Raw genomic sequence first — 20,301 nt, forward strand, 5'->3', positions numbered from 1 at the left:
TCAACTTGGAAACTAATCTTGTGCTACAACAATTGCAACAAGATCCACTATCCACAATGAGAGAACAAGTTTTATCTAAAATTTTGCATCTTGTATGAAAGATGTTCTCTCTTTGGGATTGAGATAGATCACAAGATTGACCTCCAAGGAGCCTTCTAACCATTAAGAGGTCACCTTTTTCATGGGGGTAGACTTCCTCACTAGACTCTTCACCCCTTACTTCATCTTCACTTCCACTAGAGGAAGGGCAAGAAGTAGTCTCCTCATGACTACTATAAATGTCTTGACCCCTCATGATCATGGTTTTCTTTGTGGGGCATTGAGAGGCAATGTGACCTCTCCCAAGATATTTGAAGCATTTAATGTTGCTAGTCCTTTCTTGGGAACTAGTCTTAGGGGTGTATTTCTCTATGGTCTTACCCTTATCTTCCTTGGGTTTTGAAGGTGCAGCCCCCAAAATTCCATGGGCTTGGTCCTTCCTTGGATAAGAGTGAGAGCCATAAGATTTTGAAGAAGACTTTCTTTTAAGTTGTTGCTCCACTCTTATACAAAGTTGGACTAGCTCATCTAGGTCCATATATGGAAGGAGTTCAACCTTGTCCCTCACTTCCATATTAAGCCCACTAAGGAACCTAGCTATGCTTGTTGTTTCCTCCTCCCTAAGTCCAGCTCTTAAAAGGAGTAGTTCCATTTGTTGTCTATATTCTTCAACACTCATACTCCCTTGTCTAAGCCTTTGGAGCTTGTCCATAAGCTCCCTTTCATAGTAGGAAGGAATGTGCCTCTTCCTAAGGGCACTCTTAAGATCATTCCAATACTCTACTGGAGGATCCCCATGAATGCTTCGTTCCCTAACAAGGGAAGTCCACCAATAGAGGGCATACCCTTGAAAGCTAAGGGTAGCCAATGGAACTTTCTCTCTTCGCTAATATGATGGCAAGCAAAGAGTTGTTCAACCTTCATTTCCCAATCTAAGTAAGCCTCAACATTATCTTTTCCATGGAAATATGGGAGGCTAATGTTAACCTCTTGAGGCCTTTTATCCTTTTCTTTTCTTTGGGAGTGATGTTTAGTATGTGAACTATGGTGCCCTCTATAATAGTCGCTAAGTTCTTCACTTAAACTCTTGCAAGAGTCATGACTACTATAGGAGGCATGTTTTTCTCTTTTCATTTCTTTTATTATTTTTCTTCTTTCTTCCTCTCTTATTTTCTCTCTTTTTTTTCTTTCCACAACTTAAGGGATCTCAACTCATCTAATATCTTATACAAGGGGTCCTTAGGAGTAGAACCCTCACCATTAACACTAGATGAAGAATGAAGACTCATGTTGGTTCCTAAGTTATGGTTCTTTCTTGTTGGGGGTTTGAAAACAAAAGGTAAAAGAAACTATGGTTGAAACTAGCCAAAATAAACAGTAAAAGAGGTGTGAAAGATAAGGTAAAAACTAATTGGTAAAAGGCAAGCTATCTAGGCGGTTTGACAATGTAGGGTAAAGGAAATAAGCTATGAAAGTAAGCAAAAAATTAAAGTTCAAGAAGTGCAAACTAGGCGGATCCTACGAGTGTTTGGATGACCTCATTTAATGATGGAAGCTTGCTTGTGGAGCTTCTATAGAGGCTGGATCTTTGAGCTTCAATGAGGTCCTTTAATGGTGATTTTCCACCATGGAGATGCAGCGGAAAACAAAGGAGAAGAGGTAAGAGGCGGCGTCATCCACTAGGGAATAAGCCATGGAAGAAGGAGCTTCACCACCAAGATGAGCCTTGGATAAGAAGCTTGGAGAGGATGCTTCAATGGAGGAAAAGAAAAAGGGAGAGAAAGAGAGAGGGGGGAGCACGAAATTGAAGGAAGAAAAAGGGAGAGAAGTTGAACTTTGAGTTGTGTCTCACAAGACTCTCATTCATCAAAGTTACAACAAGTGTTACACATGCTTCTATTTATAGACTAGGTAGCTTCCTTGAGAAGCTTTCTTGAGAAAACTTCCTTGAGAAGCTTCTTTGAGAAAACTTCCTTGAGAAGCTAGAGCTTAGCTACACACACCCCTCTCATAACTAAGTTCACCTCCTTGAGAAGCTTCTTTTGAGAAAACTTCCTTGAGAAGCTAGAGCTTAGCTACACACACCCCTCTCATAACTAAGTTCACCTCCTTGAGAAGCTTCCTAAAGAAGCTAGAGCTTAGCTACACATACCTCTCTAATAGCTAAGCTCATCTCCTTGAGATGAGAAGCTAGAGCTTAGCTACACACCCCCTATAATAGCTAAGCTCACCCCCATGACAAAAAAACATGAAAATACAAAAAAAGTCCTTACTACAAAGACTACTCAAAATGCCCCGAAATACAAGGCTAAAACCCTATACTACTAGAATGGCCAAAATACAAGGCCCAAACGAAGGAAAAACCTATTCTAATATTTACAAAGATAAGCGGGCTCATACTTAGCCCATTGGCTTGAAATCTACCCTAAGGCTCATGAGAACCCTAGGGCCTTCCCTTGGATCTCTAGCCCAATCTACTTGGAGTCTTCTACCCAATGCCCTTGCGGGGTAGGATTGCATTAGCTGTCTTACTGGTTTAGCTTCATCCTCTAAATTTATTCAATGCATACATGTGGATGGGCTAATACCAGGAATGTCCGCCAGGGTCCAGCCTATAGCCTTCTTATGCTTCTTGAGAACAAATAACAACTTCTCCTCTTGCTCATCAGCAAGGGAGGCAGATATAATTACTGGAAAACTTTTGCTATCATCCAAGTAAGCGTATTTTAAATTTGATGGCAGAGGCTTCAATTCTGGTATGGCCGACTGGATAGTGGTAGAAGGAGATGGTTTCTCAGCCTGTACCTCATAAAGAAAGTCAGAGGTATGTGTACTTCCTGAAACATGGTTAGTTCTATCTGACTCTATAAAATCAATCTCAAGAGGTAAAACATCACCAGACATGCAATCAATATCAATTTCAGATTCACTCTTAGCATCAAGTACAGATTCAGACATATGATCAAGTACAATTTCAGACTCAATGCATGAAGAGTGAGAGGCATGCAGATTAGAATAATGATCAATCATGTATTCATCAACAACATGGTCAATTATTTCAGCACGAAATACAGAAAGATCTTCAGATGGGTGTTTCATAGCATCCATAATATTAAAATGAACAGTTATATCACCAAACTCCATAGATAGTGTGCCTGCATATACATCTATCTTAGTTCTAGCAGTTTTCATAAAGGGTCTGCCTAGAATGATGGGAACTGATCCTTGAGAAAATCCCTCCTCCATATTCAAAATATAAAAATCAACAGGGAAGATCAGTTCACCAACTCTAACTAAGACATCCTCTATGAAACCAGCAGGATAGGCAACACTTCTATTAGCTAAATGAATTACCACATCAGTTGACTGCAAGGGACCTAGAGATAGAGAATTAAAAATAGATAGAGGCATAACACTAACAGAAGCTCCTAAATCTAGCATGACATTGTCAAACTTACTATTCCCTATAATACAAGGTATGCTGAATGTACCTGGATCTTTACATTTTTCAGGGATTTGGGGAACAGATTTACCAATCAATGCGGAGACATTTCTGCCCATGCTAATTCATTCACTTCCTTTAAGCTTCCGCTTATTAGTGCACAGCTCCTTCAAGAATTTAGCATATCTTGGAATTTGCTTTATTGCATCCAGCAGAGGTATGTTTACCTCTACTTTTCTAAATGTTTCCAAGATCTCTTTCTCTGCCTCTTCCATTTTTTTGTTGGGAACTGCTCTTGGAGGGAATGGAAGAGGGATATGCTGCTTCTGCAAATAAGAATTACCAATGGAAGATTCACCTGCACAGAAATTGGTAGGTAACTTACTCTTTAAATTTTTGTCATCATCTTTTTCTGGAGTAGAGTGAAGTTGGGCAGGTGAATTTGCGGACGAGGAAGGTGCTACTGGTTGAGGTCCTTGACACTGCTTTCCCGACCTCATTGAAATAACACTCACATTTTTGGGATTCTGGACAGATTGAGAAGGCAGCTTGTCAGAATTCAATGACTGTTGTTTATTTAACTGTGTGGCCAATTGTCCCATCTGGTTAGTTAAGCTCTGAATGGAGGCTCTGGTCTCTTGTTGAAACTGCATGTTCTACATAGTCATTTGCCTCACAAGTTCTTCGAGGGAAGGTTGCAGAGGAGTCTTAATTGTTTGCTGTTTCTAGGGATGTTGCTGTTGTTGGATTGGTGGAGGAATGTATGGTCTGCTTGGGCCAACAACATTTTGGAAGGAAGGAGCAGGCTGTTGTTATTGTTGTTGAGGGCTAGAACATCTGAGATTAGGGTGATTCCTCCATCCGGGATTGTATCTATTGCTGGAGAGGTCATAATTGTTCTGTTGTGGTTGATTTTGCTGCTGAGGTTGAGGAGGTCTGTTGTAAACATTTGCAGCATAAGCTTCAGGCTGCTCAATTGCTCCAGGTTGCTGCATGGAAGTGCAAAGGTCTGTGTGGTGGTCGGTAGAGGAGCATAAACCACAAACTCTTGCAACAGGTACAAATTTCTGATTCAAGGCTAGCTGGGTTACCAGGTTAACTAAGGCATCTAGTTTACCTTCAAGCTTCTTGGTTTCAGCTGCTGAAGATGAATTCGTGGCAACTTCATGCACTCCTCTAATGACTATAACATCATTTCTGGACCTAAACTGTAGGGAGTTGGAAGCCTTCTTCTTAATTAAATTTGTGGCTTCAGTAGGGGTCATGTCTCCAAGGGCTCCACCACTGGCAGCATCTATCATACTTTTGTCCATGTTGCTGAGTCCTTCATAAAAATATTGGAGAAGAAGTTGCTCCGAAATCTGATGGTGAGGGAAACTGGCACATAGTTTTTTAAATCTCTCCCAGTATTCATACAAGCTCTCTCCACTGAGTTGTCTAATACCTAAAATATCTTTTTTGATGGTCGTGGTCCTGGAAGCAGGGAAAATGTTTTCTAATAATACTCTCTTGAGGTTATCCCAGCTCGTGATGGACCTTGGAGCAAGGTAACACAGCCAGTCCTTTGCCACTCCTTCTAAAGAATGAGGAAAAGCCTTCAAAAATATGTGATCCTCTTGGACATATGGGGGTTTCATGGTGGAGCAGACAATATGAAATTCTTTCAGATGTTTGTGCGGGTCTTCACCTGCAAGGCCATGAAACTTTGGAAGAAAATGGATCAATCCAGTTTTAAGAACATATGGGACATCCTCATCAGGGAATTGGATGCAGAAGCTTTCGTAGGCGAAATCAGGTGCAGCCATTTTCCTTAGAGTCCTCTCACGGGGTGGAGGTTGTGCCATGTTCTCAGAATGTTCAAAATCAGAATGCTCAAAATTATAATGCTCAAAATCAGGATGTTCAAAATCACCAATAATAGAATGCACAGACTCACCAGTAATGGAATGCTCAGGATGATCAAAAGGTAAAAAATGATGCCTAACTAATCTATGAAATGTCATATCTATCTCAGGATCAAAGGGTTGTAAGTCAGATGGATTGCCTCTAGTCATACACTACATTCAGCATGCACAACTAGTTGCCTTCTCATGTAAATAAAGGTGTAGGTTTGAACTACAGCTACCCTCAAATGATATCCAAATGACTTGAAATTTTGTGAGCAACCTTATAAAATGATGAGAAGATAGCACATAAAATTTCAAACCAAAATTCAAAGTCTAACTATGAAAGCTAAAAATGGTAGGTTAAGAAAAATAAGTGAATAAAACTTGAAAAATAAAAAACTTTTGACAGAATCACTTTTTTTGGACGATGGAGACCTCAGCCGGCCTACATATATGATAATTGCGATTCTGATAACCAGAGCAAAAGTTATGGCCGTTTGAAGTTTTGACAAAAATCAAATTTGCTACTTTTTTGGAACTTTCAAATCTGACCAAACTAAAGGCTCTAGCTATTTTTCCCACAAAATATAGATTAAAAGAAGTTACCACAAAAAAATTCAGCCAAAAATAACAATTCTAGCTACTAAAACAAAAAATCCAAAATAATTCAGCAAGGGTGGTCGCTAAAATCCGTCGCTACATGATTTCCACTACTACTCTGTTTTGCCGCAAGCAAAAGTGGTTGCTAAATCTGTCGCAAAACACTATTCACAACAAAACACCCAAAACTGAAACATGGGAAGCGCTTAATAGAAAAACTAAAACAGAGCACACACTAAACAAAATACCAAGACACTAAACAACACTAACACATACACTAACACAACACTAACAATTAAACATAAAACACGAAAGAATTAAACACTAACACAACACTAGCTATTAGGAACCTTTGGACATTGCTCCCCGGCAACAACGCTAAATTTGATCGAGGTCGTACCCAAATCAAATAAACATGAAAATGTAGTAACTAGGAAGTGATCCAAGGTCGTTTCCCAACGAGCAATGATAAACCAAATGTTCATAATATACTTGCAGTAACAGTAACGATTGGGGGGGGGTTGTTTGTTTTGTGAAATAAAGAACAAGCGAACTAGAATATGAAATTAATAGTATTAAAAATGGGTTGTCTCCTCTGATTCAGAAGCCACTCTCTTGTCCTAGGTTATGGAAAATTCGTCCCTAACAGTTAACCACTTAATCCAACCCTATTTCAATTTACTAAGCGAAAACCAACTTAGGGCTGTCAATACGTGATTAGGCAACACATACACCAATTAACCCTTTGTCCATTAAGCATGAACGCAAGTTAGGCTTAGAGGTAATTAATCGAACACGAAGCGCACACAGATTAATATTAACGAATGTGGGTTAATTGGTGAAGGGAAAACTGCCAGGAAGCTACATTATAAACAGAACCTCGAAGAGAGTTGAGCTTCGTCCTCAGAAGGAAACAACACCAGAAAACTTAGCCTTCCATAGATTCAATAAAAGAAGAAAATGTAAATGAAAATAAAAGCAGAAATGTAAATGAAGCAGAAACGTAAATGAAGCAGAAACGTAAATGAAGCAGAAACTTAAATGAAGCAGAATGTAAATGAAAGCAGAAGAAGAAACAAGGACGAAATTGTAATTAGAAGCAGAAAATAGAAAATTGCATTACATGAACAGTAGCATTCGAACAGAAAAACGTAAAACATAAACCCTATGCTCTGAATAATAGTCTAACAGAATAGCCTTTCACGAATCCCAAGGCTGCTATTTAAAAGAGTCACTCAAAGTCACTAGGCCCTATTACATTATTCTTACCCAAAACGAAATAAACACTGAACTACATAAAATAAAATTGCAATCTCCTAATTAGAAATTAACTAAGGTAAGCGCTGCTTTATTTGCCCTCTTCAAGTCCATAACCAAAATCCGGATTAAGCCCAATGTTTCATTAATTCCTGAAATTAGATTTAAAAACATCAAATTAGCTAAATGAGCCCAAATAATAAAACTGCCTAATTAATTTGACAATTAAGACTAATTAGTAATTAAAATTATGCAAAAAAGGTTTAAAAAATAGAAGAAAATGATGGCGCATCACTTACAAAATTTTAAGTAATTTGGATATCATTTAATGGTAGCTGTAGTTCAAACCTACACTGTTACTTGCATAAGAAGGCAATTAGTTGTGCATGCTGAATGTAGTGTATGACTAGAGGCAATCCATCTGACTTACAACCCTTGGATCCTGAGATAGATAGGACATTTCATAGATTAGTTAGGCATCATTTTGTACCTTTTGAGCATCCTGAGCATTCTGTTATTGGTGAGTCTGAGCATTCTGTGGTTGGTAATTTTGAACATCCTGATTTTGAGCATTATAGTTTTGAACATTCTGAGAACATGGCACAACCTCCACCCCGTGAGAGGACTCTAAGGGAAATGGCTGCACCTGATTTCACCTACGAAAGCTTGTGCATCCAATACCCTGATGAGGATGTCCCATATGTTCTTAAAACTGGACTGATCCATTTGCTTCCAAAGTTTCATGGCCTTGCAGGTGAAGACCCGCACAAACATCTGAAAGAATTCCATATTGTCTACTCCACCATGAAACCCCCAGATGTCCAGGAAGATCACATATTTTTGAAGGCTTTTCCTTATTCTTTAGAGGGAGTGGCAAAGGACTGGCTATATTACCTTGCTCCAAGGTCCATCACGAGCTGGGATGACCTCAAGAGAGTATTCTTAGAAAAAAAATTCCCTGCTTCTAGGACCACGACCATAAGAAAGGATAATTCAGGCATTAGGCAACTCAGTGGAGAGAGCATATGTGAATACTGGGAGAGATTTAAAAAACTATGTGCCAGTTGCCCTCACCACCAGATTTCTGAGCAGCTTCTTCTCCAATATTTTTATGAAGGACTCAGTAACATGGAGAGAAGTATGATTGATGCTGCCAGTGGTGGAGCCCTTGGAGACATGACCCCTGCTGAAGCCAGAAATTTAATTGAGAAGATGGCTTCCAACTCCCAACAGTTTAGTGCCAGAAATGATGTTATTGTCATTAGAGGAGTGCATGAAGTAGCCTTGAATTCATCTTCATCAGTTGAAACTAAGAAGCCTGAGGGTAAACTAGATGCCTTGGTTAACCTGGTAACCCAGCTGGCCTTGAATCAGAAGTTTGTACCTGTTGCAAGACTCTGTGGTTTATGCTCCTCTGCCAACCACCACACAGACCTTTGCCCTTCTGTGCAGTAATCTGAAGCAATTGAATAGCCTGAAGCTTATGCTGCAAACATCTACAATAGAACTCCTCAACCTCAGTAGCAAAATCAGCCACAACAGAACAACTATGACCTCTCCAGCAACAGGTACAATCCCGGGTGGAGGAATCATCCCAACCTTAGATGGTCGAGTCCTTCACAACAGCAGCAACAACAACAACCTTATTTTCAAAATGCTGCTGGCCCAAGTAGACCATACGTTCCTCCACCAATCCAGCACCAGCAACAACAGCAACAACCCCAAATGACTATGAGGAAAAAACTATGCAAAACATGCAGTTTCAACAAGAGACCAGAACCTCCATTCAGAGCTTAACTAATCAGATGGGACAACTGGCTACACAGTTAAATCAACAACAGTCCCAAAATTTTGACAGATTACCTTCTCAATCTGTCTAGAATCCCAAAAATGAGGGTGTCATTACATTGAGGTCAGGAAAGCAGTGTCAAGGACCTCAACCAGTAGCATCTTCCTCATCCGCAAATGAACCTGCCCAACTTCACTCTACTCCAGAAAAAGATGATGACAAAAATTTAAAAAGTAAGTTACCTAACAATTTCTATGCAGGTGAATCTTCCACTGGTAATCCTGATTAACAGAAGCAGCATATCCCTCTTCCATTCCCTCCAAGAGCAATTTCCAACAAAAAAAAATGGAAGAGGCAGAGAAGGAGATCTTGGAAACATTTAGAAAAGTAGAGGTAAACATACCTCTGCTGGATGCAATAAAGCAAATTCCAAGATATGCTAAATTCTTGAAGGAGTTGTGCACTAATAAGCGGAAGCTTAAAGGAAGTGAAAGAATTAGTATGGCCAGAAATGTCTCCACATTGATTGGTAAATCTGTTCCCCAAATCCATGAAAAATGTAAAGATCCAGGTACATTCAACATACCTTGTATTATAGGGAACAATAAGTTTGACAATGCCATGCTAGATTTAGGAGCTTCTGTTAGTGTCATGCCTCTGTCTATTTTTAATTCTCTATCTCTTGGTCCTTTGCAGTCAACTAATGCGGTAATTCATTTAGCTAATAGAAGTGTTGCCTATCCTGCTGGTTTCATAGAGGATGTCTTTGTTAGAGTTGGTGAACTGATTTTCCCTGTTGATTTTTATATTTTGAATATGTAGGATGGATTTTCTCAAGGATCAGTTCCCATCATTCTAGGCAGACCCTTTATGAAAACTGCTAGAACTAAGATAGATGTATATGCAGGCACACTATCTATGGAGTTTGGTGATATAACTATTCATTTTAATATTCTTGATGCTATGAAACACCCATCTGAAGATCTTTCTGTATTTCACGCTGAAATAATTGACCATATTGTTGATGAATACATGACTGATCATCATTCTAATTTGCATGCCTGTCACTCTTCATGCATTGAATCTGAATTTGTACTTGATCATATGGCTGAATTTGATGCTGAGAGTGAATCTAAAATTGATATTGATTACATGTCTGGTGATGTTTTACCTCTTGAGATTGATTTTCTAGAGTCAGATAGAACTAACCATGTTTCAGGAAGTACACATACCTCTGACTTTCTTTATGAGGTACAGGCTGAGAAACCATCTTTTTCTACCATTATCCAGCCGCCCACACTAGAATTGAAGCCTCAGCCATCAAATTTAAAATATGCTTACTTGGATGATACAAAAGTTTTCCAGTAATTATATCTGCCTCCCTTGCTGATGAGCAAGAGGAGAAGCTGTTATTAGTTCTCAAGAAGCATAAGAAGGCTATAGACTGGACCCTGTCGGACATTCCTAGTATTAGCCCATCCACATGTATGCATCAGATAAATTTAGAGGATGAGGCTAAACCAGCAAGACAGCCATAGAGAAGACTCAACCCTGTGATTCTTGATGTAGTGAAGAAGGAGGTAACCAAGCTTTTGCAAGCTGGAATCATTTACCCTATCTCCGACAGCCAATGGGTGAGTCCCGTCCAGGTAGTCCCGAAGAAAACTGGCCTCACCGTGATAAAAAATGAGAAGGAGGAGTTGATTCCTACTCGGGTGTAGAATAGTTAGAGAGTCTGCATTGACTATAGGAGGCTAAACCAGGTTACCAAAAAGGATCATTTTCCCCTGCCATTCATTGACCAGAAGCTTGAATGCCTGGCAGGTAAATCTCACTACTGTTTCCTTGATGGTTTTTCTGGTTATATGCAAATCACTATTGCTCCTGAGGATCAAGAAAATACCACATTCACCTGCCCCTTTGACAGTTTTGCCTATTGGAGGATGCCTTTCGGCCTGTGCAATGCCCTTGGTACCTTCCAGCGGTGCATGATCAGTATTTTTAGTTATTTTTTAGAATATTGCATAGAGGTGTTTATGGATGATTTCACTGTATATGGATCCTCTTTTGATATTTGTTTGGATAGTCTGGAAAAGGTTTTGAATAGATGCACTGAAACTAACCTTGTTCTAAATTTTGAAAAATGTCATTTTATGGTTGAGCAAGGTATAGTTTTAGGCCACATTATTTCCAATAAGGACATTGAAGTAGATCCTGCAAAAATTTCTGTTATTTCACAATTTCCTTACCCCTCTTGCGTGCGAGAGGTGCGATCTTTTCTTGGTCATGCAGGATTCTACATGCGCTTTATAAGAGATTTTAGCAAAGTAGCCCTTTCACTATCCAACTTGTTGCAAAAGGAGGTGGAGTTTGAATTTAATGATAAATGCAAAGAGGCTTTTGATTGCCTCAAAAGAGCACTGACTACCACCCCCATCATCCAAGCACCCGACTAGACAACCCCTTTTGAGCTTATGTGTGATGCATTAAATTATGCATTGAGGGCTGTCCTTGCTCAGAAAATTGATAAATTGCCTAGGGTGATATATTATGCTTCTAGGACTTTAGATGCTGCCTAAGCGAGTTATACTACTACTGAGAAAAAGCTACTAGCCATAGTTTTTGCTCTTGAAAGATTTCGTTCTTATATGCTTGGTACTCGCATTATTGTTTATACTGACCATGCAGCTCTAAAGTACTTGTTAAAGAAGGCTGATTCAAAGCCTTGATTGATTTGATGGATGCTCTGGCTCCAAGAGTTTGACTTGGAGATCCGTGATAGGAGTGGAGCACAAAATTTAGTTGTTGATCATTTGAGTTGGATCGAGCGTGTGTCTGATGAGGATTCACCCATTCAGGATGATTTCCCGGATGATCATTTGTATATACTGTATAGTATTTCTGATTCTCTTTCTACTCTCTGGTTTGCTAACATTGTCAATTATTTAGTTGCTTCATTTTTTCCTCCCTTAGCATCTAAAGCTCAAAAAGATAAAATTAAAAGTGATGCTAAGCATTTTATTTGGGATGGCCCCTACTTGTGGAAATTGTGCAGTGATCAGGTCATTAAACGATGCATTCCAGATCATGAGACTGACTCAATCCTGCGGTTCTGTCATTCTTCCGCACCGGGAGGTCATCTGGGTGTTCAAAGGACAGCTCGCAAAATGCTTGACTGTGGCTTTTATTGGCCCACCATCTTTAAAGATGCGTGGAAGATTTGTAGCACTTGTGAGCAGTGTTAGAGAGCAGGAAGTGCATTTACATGGCGACAACAAATGTCTCAGCAACCTATGCTATTCTGTTAGGTGTTTGATGTCTGGGGCATAGATTTCATGGGCCCTTTTCCTGTCTCTTTTGGTTATGTTTACATTTTCTTTGCAGTTGATTATGTTTCAAAATGGGTGGTAGCCAAGCCCACTAGAACTAATGATGCTAAGGTTGTTGCAGATTTTGTCAGATCTAATCTATTTTGCAGGTTTGGAGTACCTAAAGCAATCGTTAGTGATCAAGGAACCCATTTTTGCAACAAATCAATGCATGCCTTGCTTAAAAAGTACGGGGTTGTACACAGGGTATCCACACCATACCACCCCCAAACCAATGGACAGGCAAAAATTTCTAACAGGGAGATCAAGAGAATTTTAGAGAAGATTGTGCAGCCAAGCTGGAAAGATTGGAGTACCAGGCTTGATGATGCTCTTTGGGCACATCAGACTGCCTACAAAGCACCCATAGGAATGTCTCCTTATCGGGTTGTCTTTTGAAAGACATGTCATCTTCTAGTGGAGATTAAGCACAAAGCATACTGGGCAGTGAAGACCTGCAACTTCTCTATGGATCAAGCTGGTGAGGAAAGAAAGTTGCAACTGAGTGAGTTAGATGAGATCCTCCTAGAAGCGTATGAAAATGCCAAGTTCTACAAAGAAAAGACCAAGAAGTTCCATGATAGCATGATAATTAAGAAGGACTTCATGGTTGGGCAAAAAGTGTTATTGTATAATTCTAGGCTTGGACTCATGAGTGGTAAGTTGAGGTCTAAGTGGATTGGTCCTTTCGTTGTTACTAATGTTTTTCCTTATGGTACAGTTGAGATCAAAAGCGACTCCACAAACAAGAGCTTCAAGGTCAATGGACACCAACTTAATCCATTCCTCACAAAGCCTTCTTTAGTGGACGTAGTGGTGGAAGAGACTTCCTTACTCCACCCTACTCTTCCTCCACCATGACTTAGGGAGTTTTTCTTTTCCTATCTCCTTCTTTACTTTTATTACATTTGTCCGATTCTATTTGATGGTTTAATTGATTTTAATCTTTTACTTGTGCTGCATTGAGGACAATGTGTTGTTTAAGTATGGGGGGAGTGTTCTTTGGTTTTGCTAGTTTTGTTAGTTTTGTTAATTTTGTTAGTTGTGTTAAATTTGTTAATTTTGTTAGTTTTGTTGGGTTTCTAGTTTAATATTTTAGGTCAATTATGTTTGCATGTACAACTTTGCATATTTTTCTTTGAATTATAGGATATGTTCAAGTAATGGGTAATTGTTTTGAAAATAAAAGTCACTTGACATTTTGTGATTTGAAGTCCTTGTTTTTCCTCTACATGTCATGATAGTTTTGAAAGCTCAATTTGGAAGTGATAAGTTTACCTTTGTGAGAATTTGAGCCATCATCATAATCATTTGGTGTGTTTTGCCCCATTGATTGCTTGCACAATAGCCTTGGCTTGATTCTTGTTGATGCTTCCTAATTCACATGCATATTTGGAAATGATTTAGGCAATTTTGTTCTTATAAGCCTCTAGCCAAATGGACTTACCTTGAATTAATCCCTTTGATAGCCCTTTGAGCCTATGTTTCCCTTTCTTTGTTTTGAAGCTCATTACAAGCCTTAAGTGAAAAACCATGATCTCACCTTAACCTTAAGGAATTTTGGAGCTTTGGAATTGTTTTAGGAATAAGTGTGGGGGGTTTTGTAGGATAACATATTTCGTTGGCTATGCTTCATGATGTATTTTGGGCCATACTTGATGTACATTGTATACTGGTTAAATGCTGGACATACTGAATGATATGCTATTTCTCAAATGCTACAGTGAAAAAAAAATTTAGTTGAATCAATTCGAAAAAAGAAAAAGAAAAGCAATAAAGTTGAGTGAATAAGATCTTAAATGGAAAAATAATGATGAGACTCTTGGCTCTACTCTTTGCGTTTAAATTTTATCTTTAGGTTTTCTTATTTTTTTCTTAATATGCACTTATTCCCCATTGCTCCTCTATTCCTTTGGGATTTAGCTACTTATTCCATATTTTTCCTACCTTGTCCTTGGCCCCATTACAACCTTAAAAGACCTTTTGATCCTCATGTGCTTATGTTTATGGGTTGATTGTCAATTTTAGAATCTTGCCAAGTTTATGTGGTGTTGGTTTTCATGGGTGCTTTGAGGGTAAATAGTAGCCTAGACACTTGAGAGATAGAGTGTATATCTTGTGAGGCTTTATCACTTTTCATTCTTGAGTTGATTAACTATTTTGCCATGATTGGGTTGCTTGGATGATTTTCATGAATGTCTTAACTCTTTGGATCTCTTTTATGTTAGATGTTACCTTTTTTTTTTCATTCCTTGAGATTCATTGAGAAATATGTAATTGTTGTTGTGTCTGTTTGTTTCTCTTTAATGTCTGAATTTGTCCCTTGCTTTGTTTTTTTTTTTATTTTGCCCAGGAGTGCAAAAGGCTAAGTGTGAGGGGATTTGATGTGTCATCATTTTCTCATATTTCTTAACCCTTTTTTGTCACCATTTTAATTACTAATTAGCCTTAATTGTTAAATTAATTATGCAGTTTTATCATTTGGGCCTACTGGATTAATTTTGTGTTTTTAATTTAATTTCAGGAGAATTATAAGCAATTGGGCTTGAATCCAGAATTGGGCTTGGACTTGAAGAGAGAAGACTATTTTATTCTACCAAATTTTATCTTATCTAGATATTATTTAGATTTGATCTCATCTAGATATTATTTCATCTAGATCTTATCTTATCTTATCTAGATTTTATTTTATTTATGGGCTTGGATTTAAAACAGATTTGTAAGCTTTGGGGCTAAAAACTATATAACAGCACCAAGGTTCTAGTTGAGTCTCTTCTCTCTCTCCTCTCCTCTCTCTCTTTTCTGTTTTAGTTTTAGAGTGCTACTCTCAATTCGTTTTATTTTCTTTTCGTTTTGGAGAATAATTCTAGTTTTCTTCGTTTCTACTACAATTTCGTTTTCTATTGATTAATGGAAGGCTAAGTCTCCAACATTATTTTCTCTTGAGGATCAAGCACAACTCTCTTTGAGGTTCTATTATTACCATTAAATTATGATCAATTTTTCCTCTTCACCAATTACTCTGTATTTGTTGCTATTAATTCATGCATGCTTAGTACTTGATTAATTGTCTCTGCGCTTAATTTACGTTCATGCTTAATGATCATTTATGATTAATTGGTGTATGTGTTGCTTAATCACATAATGAATGCCTTATGTTAAATTTCGCTTAGTAATTTAATTTAGGGTTGGATTAAGTGGTTGAACTGATAAAGGATAAACTCTCGTAACCTAGGATAAGAGACTTACTTGTGAATCAAGGGGAAGCAACGTGTTTTAATTATGATATTTTCTCATTCACATATATTTGCTGTTTAATTTACAAAAGCAAACAACCCCCCCCCCCCAATTCGTTACTATTTTCCTACTATTTGTTATGAACGTTTGGTTGACCATTGCTTGTTGGGAGACGACCTAGGATCACTTCCTAGATACTGCATTTTTAATGTTTATTTGATTCGGGTACGGCCTCGATCAGTGGGGCATTGAGAAGTAATGTGTCCTCTTCCAAGACATTTAAAGCATTTTATAGAGCTACTTTTCTCTTGCATACTATCCTTAAGGGGTTGCTTTTCTATTGTCTTCCCCTTATCATCTTTGGGCTTAACAGGTGCTGCCCCTAAGATGCCTAGACCATGGTCTTTCTTTGGATAAGAGTGAGAGCCATAAGATTTTGAAGTAAACTTTCTTTTAAGTTGTTGCTATACCCTTATTTCCCAATCTAAGTAAGCCTCTACATTGTCCTTCCCATGGAAGTATGGGAGGTTAATGTTAGCCTCCTGAGGCTTTCTTTCCTTTTCTCTCCTATGGGAGTGAGGTCTAAGATGTGACATATTCCTTCCTTAATAATAGTCATGAAGTTCTTCACTTAGGCTCTTACAAGAGTCATGACTACTATAGGTGGCATGTTTTTCTTTTCTCGACTCTTTTAGTATTTTCCTTCTTTCTTCTTCCCTTATTTTTTCTCTCTCATCTTGATTTATTTCTACCCTTTCCTTTCCTTTTTCTTTTCTTTTTATTTTTTCTTTCCATAACTTGAGGGAACTCAACTCATCTAAGATTCTAGATAGAGGGTCCTTATGACTAGTACCCTCACCATTAACACTAGATGAATGATGACTCATGTTGGTTCATAAGTTATGGTTCTTTCTTGTTGGGGGTTTGCAAAAAGGTAAAATCTAGGGTTCCAAAAGAACTCAAGATAAGTGAGATAAGCAAGAAGAAAGTATTATGCAATAACAAGAAAAACTATGTGTGACTAGTAAAGAAAATAAGCTATGAAAGTAAGCAAGAAATTAAAGTGCAAGAAATGTAAACTAGGCGGATCCTAGGAGTGTATGGATGACCACATTTAAGGTTCCCAACAAAACACTCACTATACTAAGGGAAAATTGCCTAAAATTATTACACACAAATGGAAGTTTGGTAACCTATTGGAGGCTCCCAACAAACTTCCAATGAAAGACCTTTTTGTTACAAAACTTGAAAGCAATGAAGGTAAGTAAATTGTGAATTACAAAATTACAAAACGGTCCTCAATTTTGGGGGTTGTTCTCTCTTTGGTGATTCACTCAATTTGGACTGCTTCTTAGTCCAATAGCTCTTAAGGTGGTTAGCCCCTCGCTTCTTGACTCAAATTCTTCAAGGGATGCCACCAATCCTCCTTTCCAATTCCCTATATGGCAACACACAAACAAGGAAACAAAGAGACAAACAATAAACAAAGACCAGAAAATGAAATAAAAGTTAAACCAAAAGAGTTCAAACAAGACAAATTTTCAAGGATTATTCAACAATTAAGCAATGAAAAGCACACAAAAGCAAGCTAGGACTCAAAGAGAAACCTAGAATGGCTCTAGAGTAGAGTAAAAAAAACTAAAACAATAAGACTCAAGAAACCTCTAGTTTTGGCACTTGTTTTCACACTGATTTTCAATTGAAATTTAAGAACTAAGATTGGTATAAAATAGGCACAATTATAGAACAAAATTCGAGCCAAAACAACAAGCACACTTCCTTTTCACTTTTTTTTCCTGGACACTGATTTTCCTGCCAACTTGTTTGATTTTTCATATTTTTTCCTTTTATCCAAATCACTTGGTTATATTTAAAAAAAAAATTCCATATGCCTAAAAAATTAAGTAAAATTTTCAGTTCAAAATTCAAAGTGACTAATTCGCAGTAATTTTTATAGGTTCATATGTTCAAGCTGCCAACACCAACGATTTCAACCTAGAAATCAAGAGTAGTGTTTATGTTGCTTAAGGCTTGGATAATTTCAATTTGTGTTTGCTTATGCTCAAATGTCTTGAATAACACAATTCAAGAGAGCTTAAGACTTATTTTGATTCACAAATCCAGCCACAACTCAGCACCACAGCTCAATTTCTTCATAGGCATCATTTAGGAAACTTAGAAAACAAAACAAAGTTCAACAACATGACTACTTCTAGGAATTGATTTAGAACATGTTATGAACTAAATAACATGCATGGATTAGACTCAAAATTCTAAAGATAGGCTAATAATGACAAGAATACATGAACAAATGTATCTAGAATTCAATCAACAAAATCAAAATTCAACACAAACTTAGAACATAATGTGACAGTTATTATAACTAAACATGACTCTAAGACAACATGGAATAAGTGATTTACACTTAGATTTTTGTGTTTTTTTTTCTAATCAATATTTTGGAAGAAAATTTAGATCTAAAGGTTTAGCACAAGAAGATTGTGACTGAAAAATGATAGAACCTAAAATCAACACAAAAACATGATTCAGGAGTAGATCTATAAAATTTGAACCATAGAAATGCAAGAACAAGTGTAGATCTAAGATTTAATCAGTTTATTTTTTTTGAATCTACTCTAAACAGAACCAAACCACAAGACAATGGAGGGTATACATGGAGAATAAGATGGAGAACAAAGAATTAAATTGAATTTGATCGAACAAAAAGATAGAGGAAGCAAAAGAACATCACCTAGATGAAGATGCTTCGATATCTCATGATGTAGCTCCATGTGGAGCTTGTAGGCCTTGGATCTTCTTCAACAATGGAGTCCTTTGCTTCTTGAGGTTTATAATGGTAGTGAAATGAAGAAGGAAGAAAGATGATTGGAGACATCACTTCAAGAAGAAGATGAGTCAAGAAGAAGCTCACCACTATAGGAAGACATGAATAAGAGCTTAAAGGTAGAAGAAGATGAGTGGAGAGAGAGGGAGAGAAGGAGCACGAAATTTTGTGCCTCAAATGAGGTCTGAACTTTGAAGTGTAATTATCAAATGATCAAAGTTGAAAAAAATGCACACACATGGCCTTTATTTATAGCCTAAGCGTCACACAAAATTGGAGGGAAATTTGAATTTCTATTCAAATTTCACTTGAATTTGAAATTGAATTTCAGGAGCCAAATTTTGGAGCTAAAATTTCACTAATTATGATTACTGAATTTTATCTATGGTTCAGCCCACTAATCCAAAATAAAGTCCAAGATTCTCCACTTAGTGTGCTTAGGTGTCATGAGGCATGTAAAGCATGAAGGACATGCACAAAGTGTGACTATATGATGTGGCAATAGGGTGTAGCAAGCAAATGCTCACCTCCCCCTCTAAAATTTAATTGGATTGGGCTTCTCCCAATTCAATTAAATTTATTTTCCAACACACACATCAAATATTCACTGAATGCATGTGAAATTACAAAACTACCCCTAATAGAAAAACTAGTCTAGGTGCCCTAAAATACAAGGGCTGAAAAATCCTACATTTCTATGATACCCTACCTACATTATGGAGCCCTAAATACAAGGCCCAAAAATAATGAAACTTTAATCTAATATGTGCAAAGATAAGTGGGCTCATACTTAGCCCATGTGCCTGAAATCTACCCTAAGGCTCATGAGAACCCTAGGGCCTTCATTGCTTAGCCCAATCTTCTTGGAGTCTTCTATCCAATGCCCTTGGGGGTAGGATTGCATCATTACTTTAGTGAGAAACTTTATGGTGCCACTCTTAACTACCTCACATATGATGAGGAGCTTTATGCCTTAGTTAGAGCCCTCCAAACTTGGGAACATTACCTTGTTTCCAAGGAGTTTGTTATTCATAGTGATCATGAATCACTTAAGTACATTAGAGGGCAATGCAAATTAAACAAGAGGCATGCAAAATGGGTAGATTTCCTAGAGCAATTTCCATATGTTATCAAATACAAAAAGGGAAAGACCAATGTGGTTGTAGATGCTCTTTCTAGGAGACACACATTGCTTTCTTCCCTTGGAGCTCAAATTTTAGGATTTGATAACATAAGGGAATTGTATGTTTCTGATGAGTACTTCTCTCCCATTTATGCTTGCTGTGGGCACAAGGCCCAAGATGGATTCTACATTACGAAGGGGTATTTGTTCAAGGAAGGAAGGCTTTGTATACCCCAAGGATCCATTAGAAAGTTGTTGGTCAAAGAGAGCCATGAGGGTGGCTAATGGGGCATTTTGGAATTGATAAGACTCTTGTCTTCCTCAAGGAAAAATTCTTTTGGCCCATATGAAAAAAGATGTCCATAGGTATTGCACTAGGTGTGTGGCTTGTTTACAAGCCAAGTCTAGGGTGATGCCTTATGGGCTATTGCTCGCATTTTGGTACTACTTGTTTTTAGGGATGTGAAATCTAACCAGCAAGTGCACCGGGTCATCAAGTAAATAATTAAAATGGTGTGAACCGAGTATTGAACTCAGGGAACTTGTTTTACTTGGCAAAGCATCATTCAGTAAATAGGCATTTGCGTAAAGAATTGATTATCATAAAGTAAAAACAGAAGTAATTCTATTCTAAGTAAAAGCAGTAATTGTGAGCAAGTGAGTGTGAAAACAGATATGTAAAAGCGTTGGGTCCTTCTACTGAGGGATACTTGAT

At 37.8% G+C, this 20,301-nt stretch overlaps 2 non-coding genes across 2 annotated transcripts; one reads left to right on the forward strand and one right to left on the reverse strand.

The window, feature by feature from the left end:
• Positions 1-4,840: 4,840 nt before the first annotated feature.
• Positions 4,841-4,947, forward strand: LOC112998915 (small nucleolar RNA R71). Its single transcript, XR_003264094.1, has one exon. It is a non-coding gene; the product is annotated as a small nucleolar RNA R71 (small nucleolar RNA).
• Positions 4,948-8,199: 3,252 nt separating this feature from the next.
• LOC112998931 (small nucleolar RNA R71) lies at positions 8,200-8,306 on the reverse strand. The gene has a single exon (XR_003264110.1). It is a non-coding gene; the product is annotated as a small nucleolar RNA R71 (small nucleolar RNA).
• Between the last annotated feature and the right edge of the window lie 11,995 nt (positions 8,307-20,301).

Source organism: Glycine max, chromosome 13 (assembly GCF_000004515.6).
Source record: "Glycine max cultivar Williams 82 chromosome 13, Glycine_max_v4.0, whole genome shotgun sequence".
Lineage (NCBI taxonomy): Eukaryota > Viridiplantae > Streptophyta > Magnoliopsida > Fabales > Fabaceae > Glycine > Glycine max.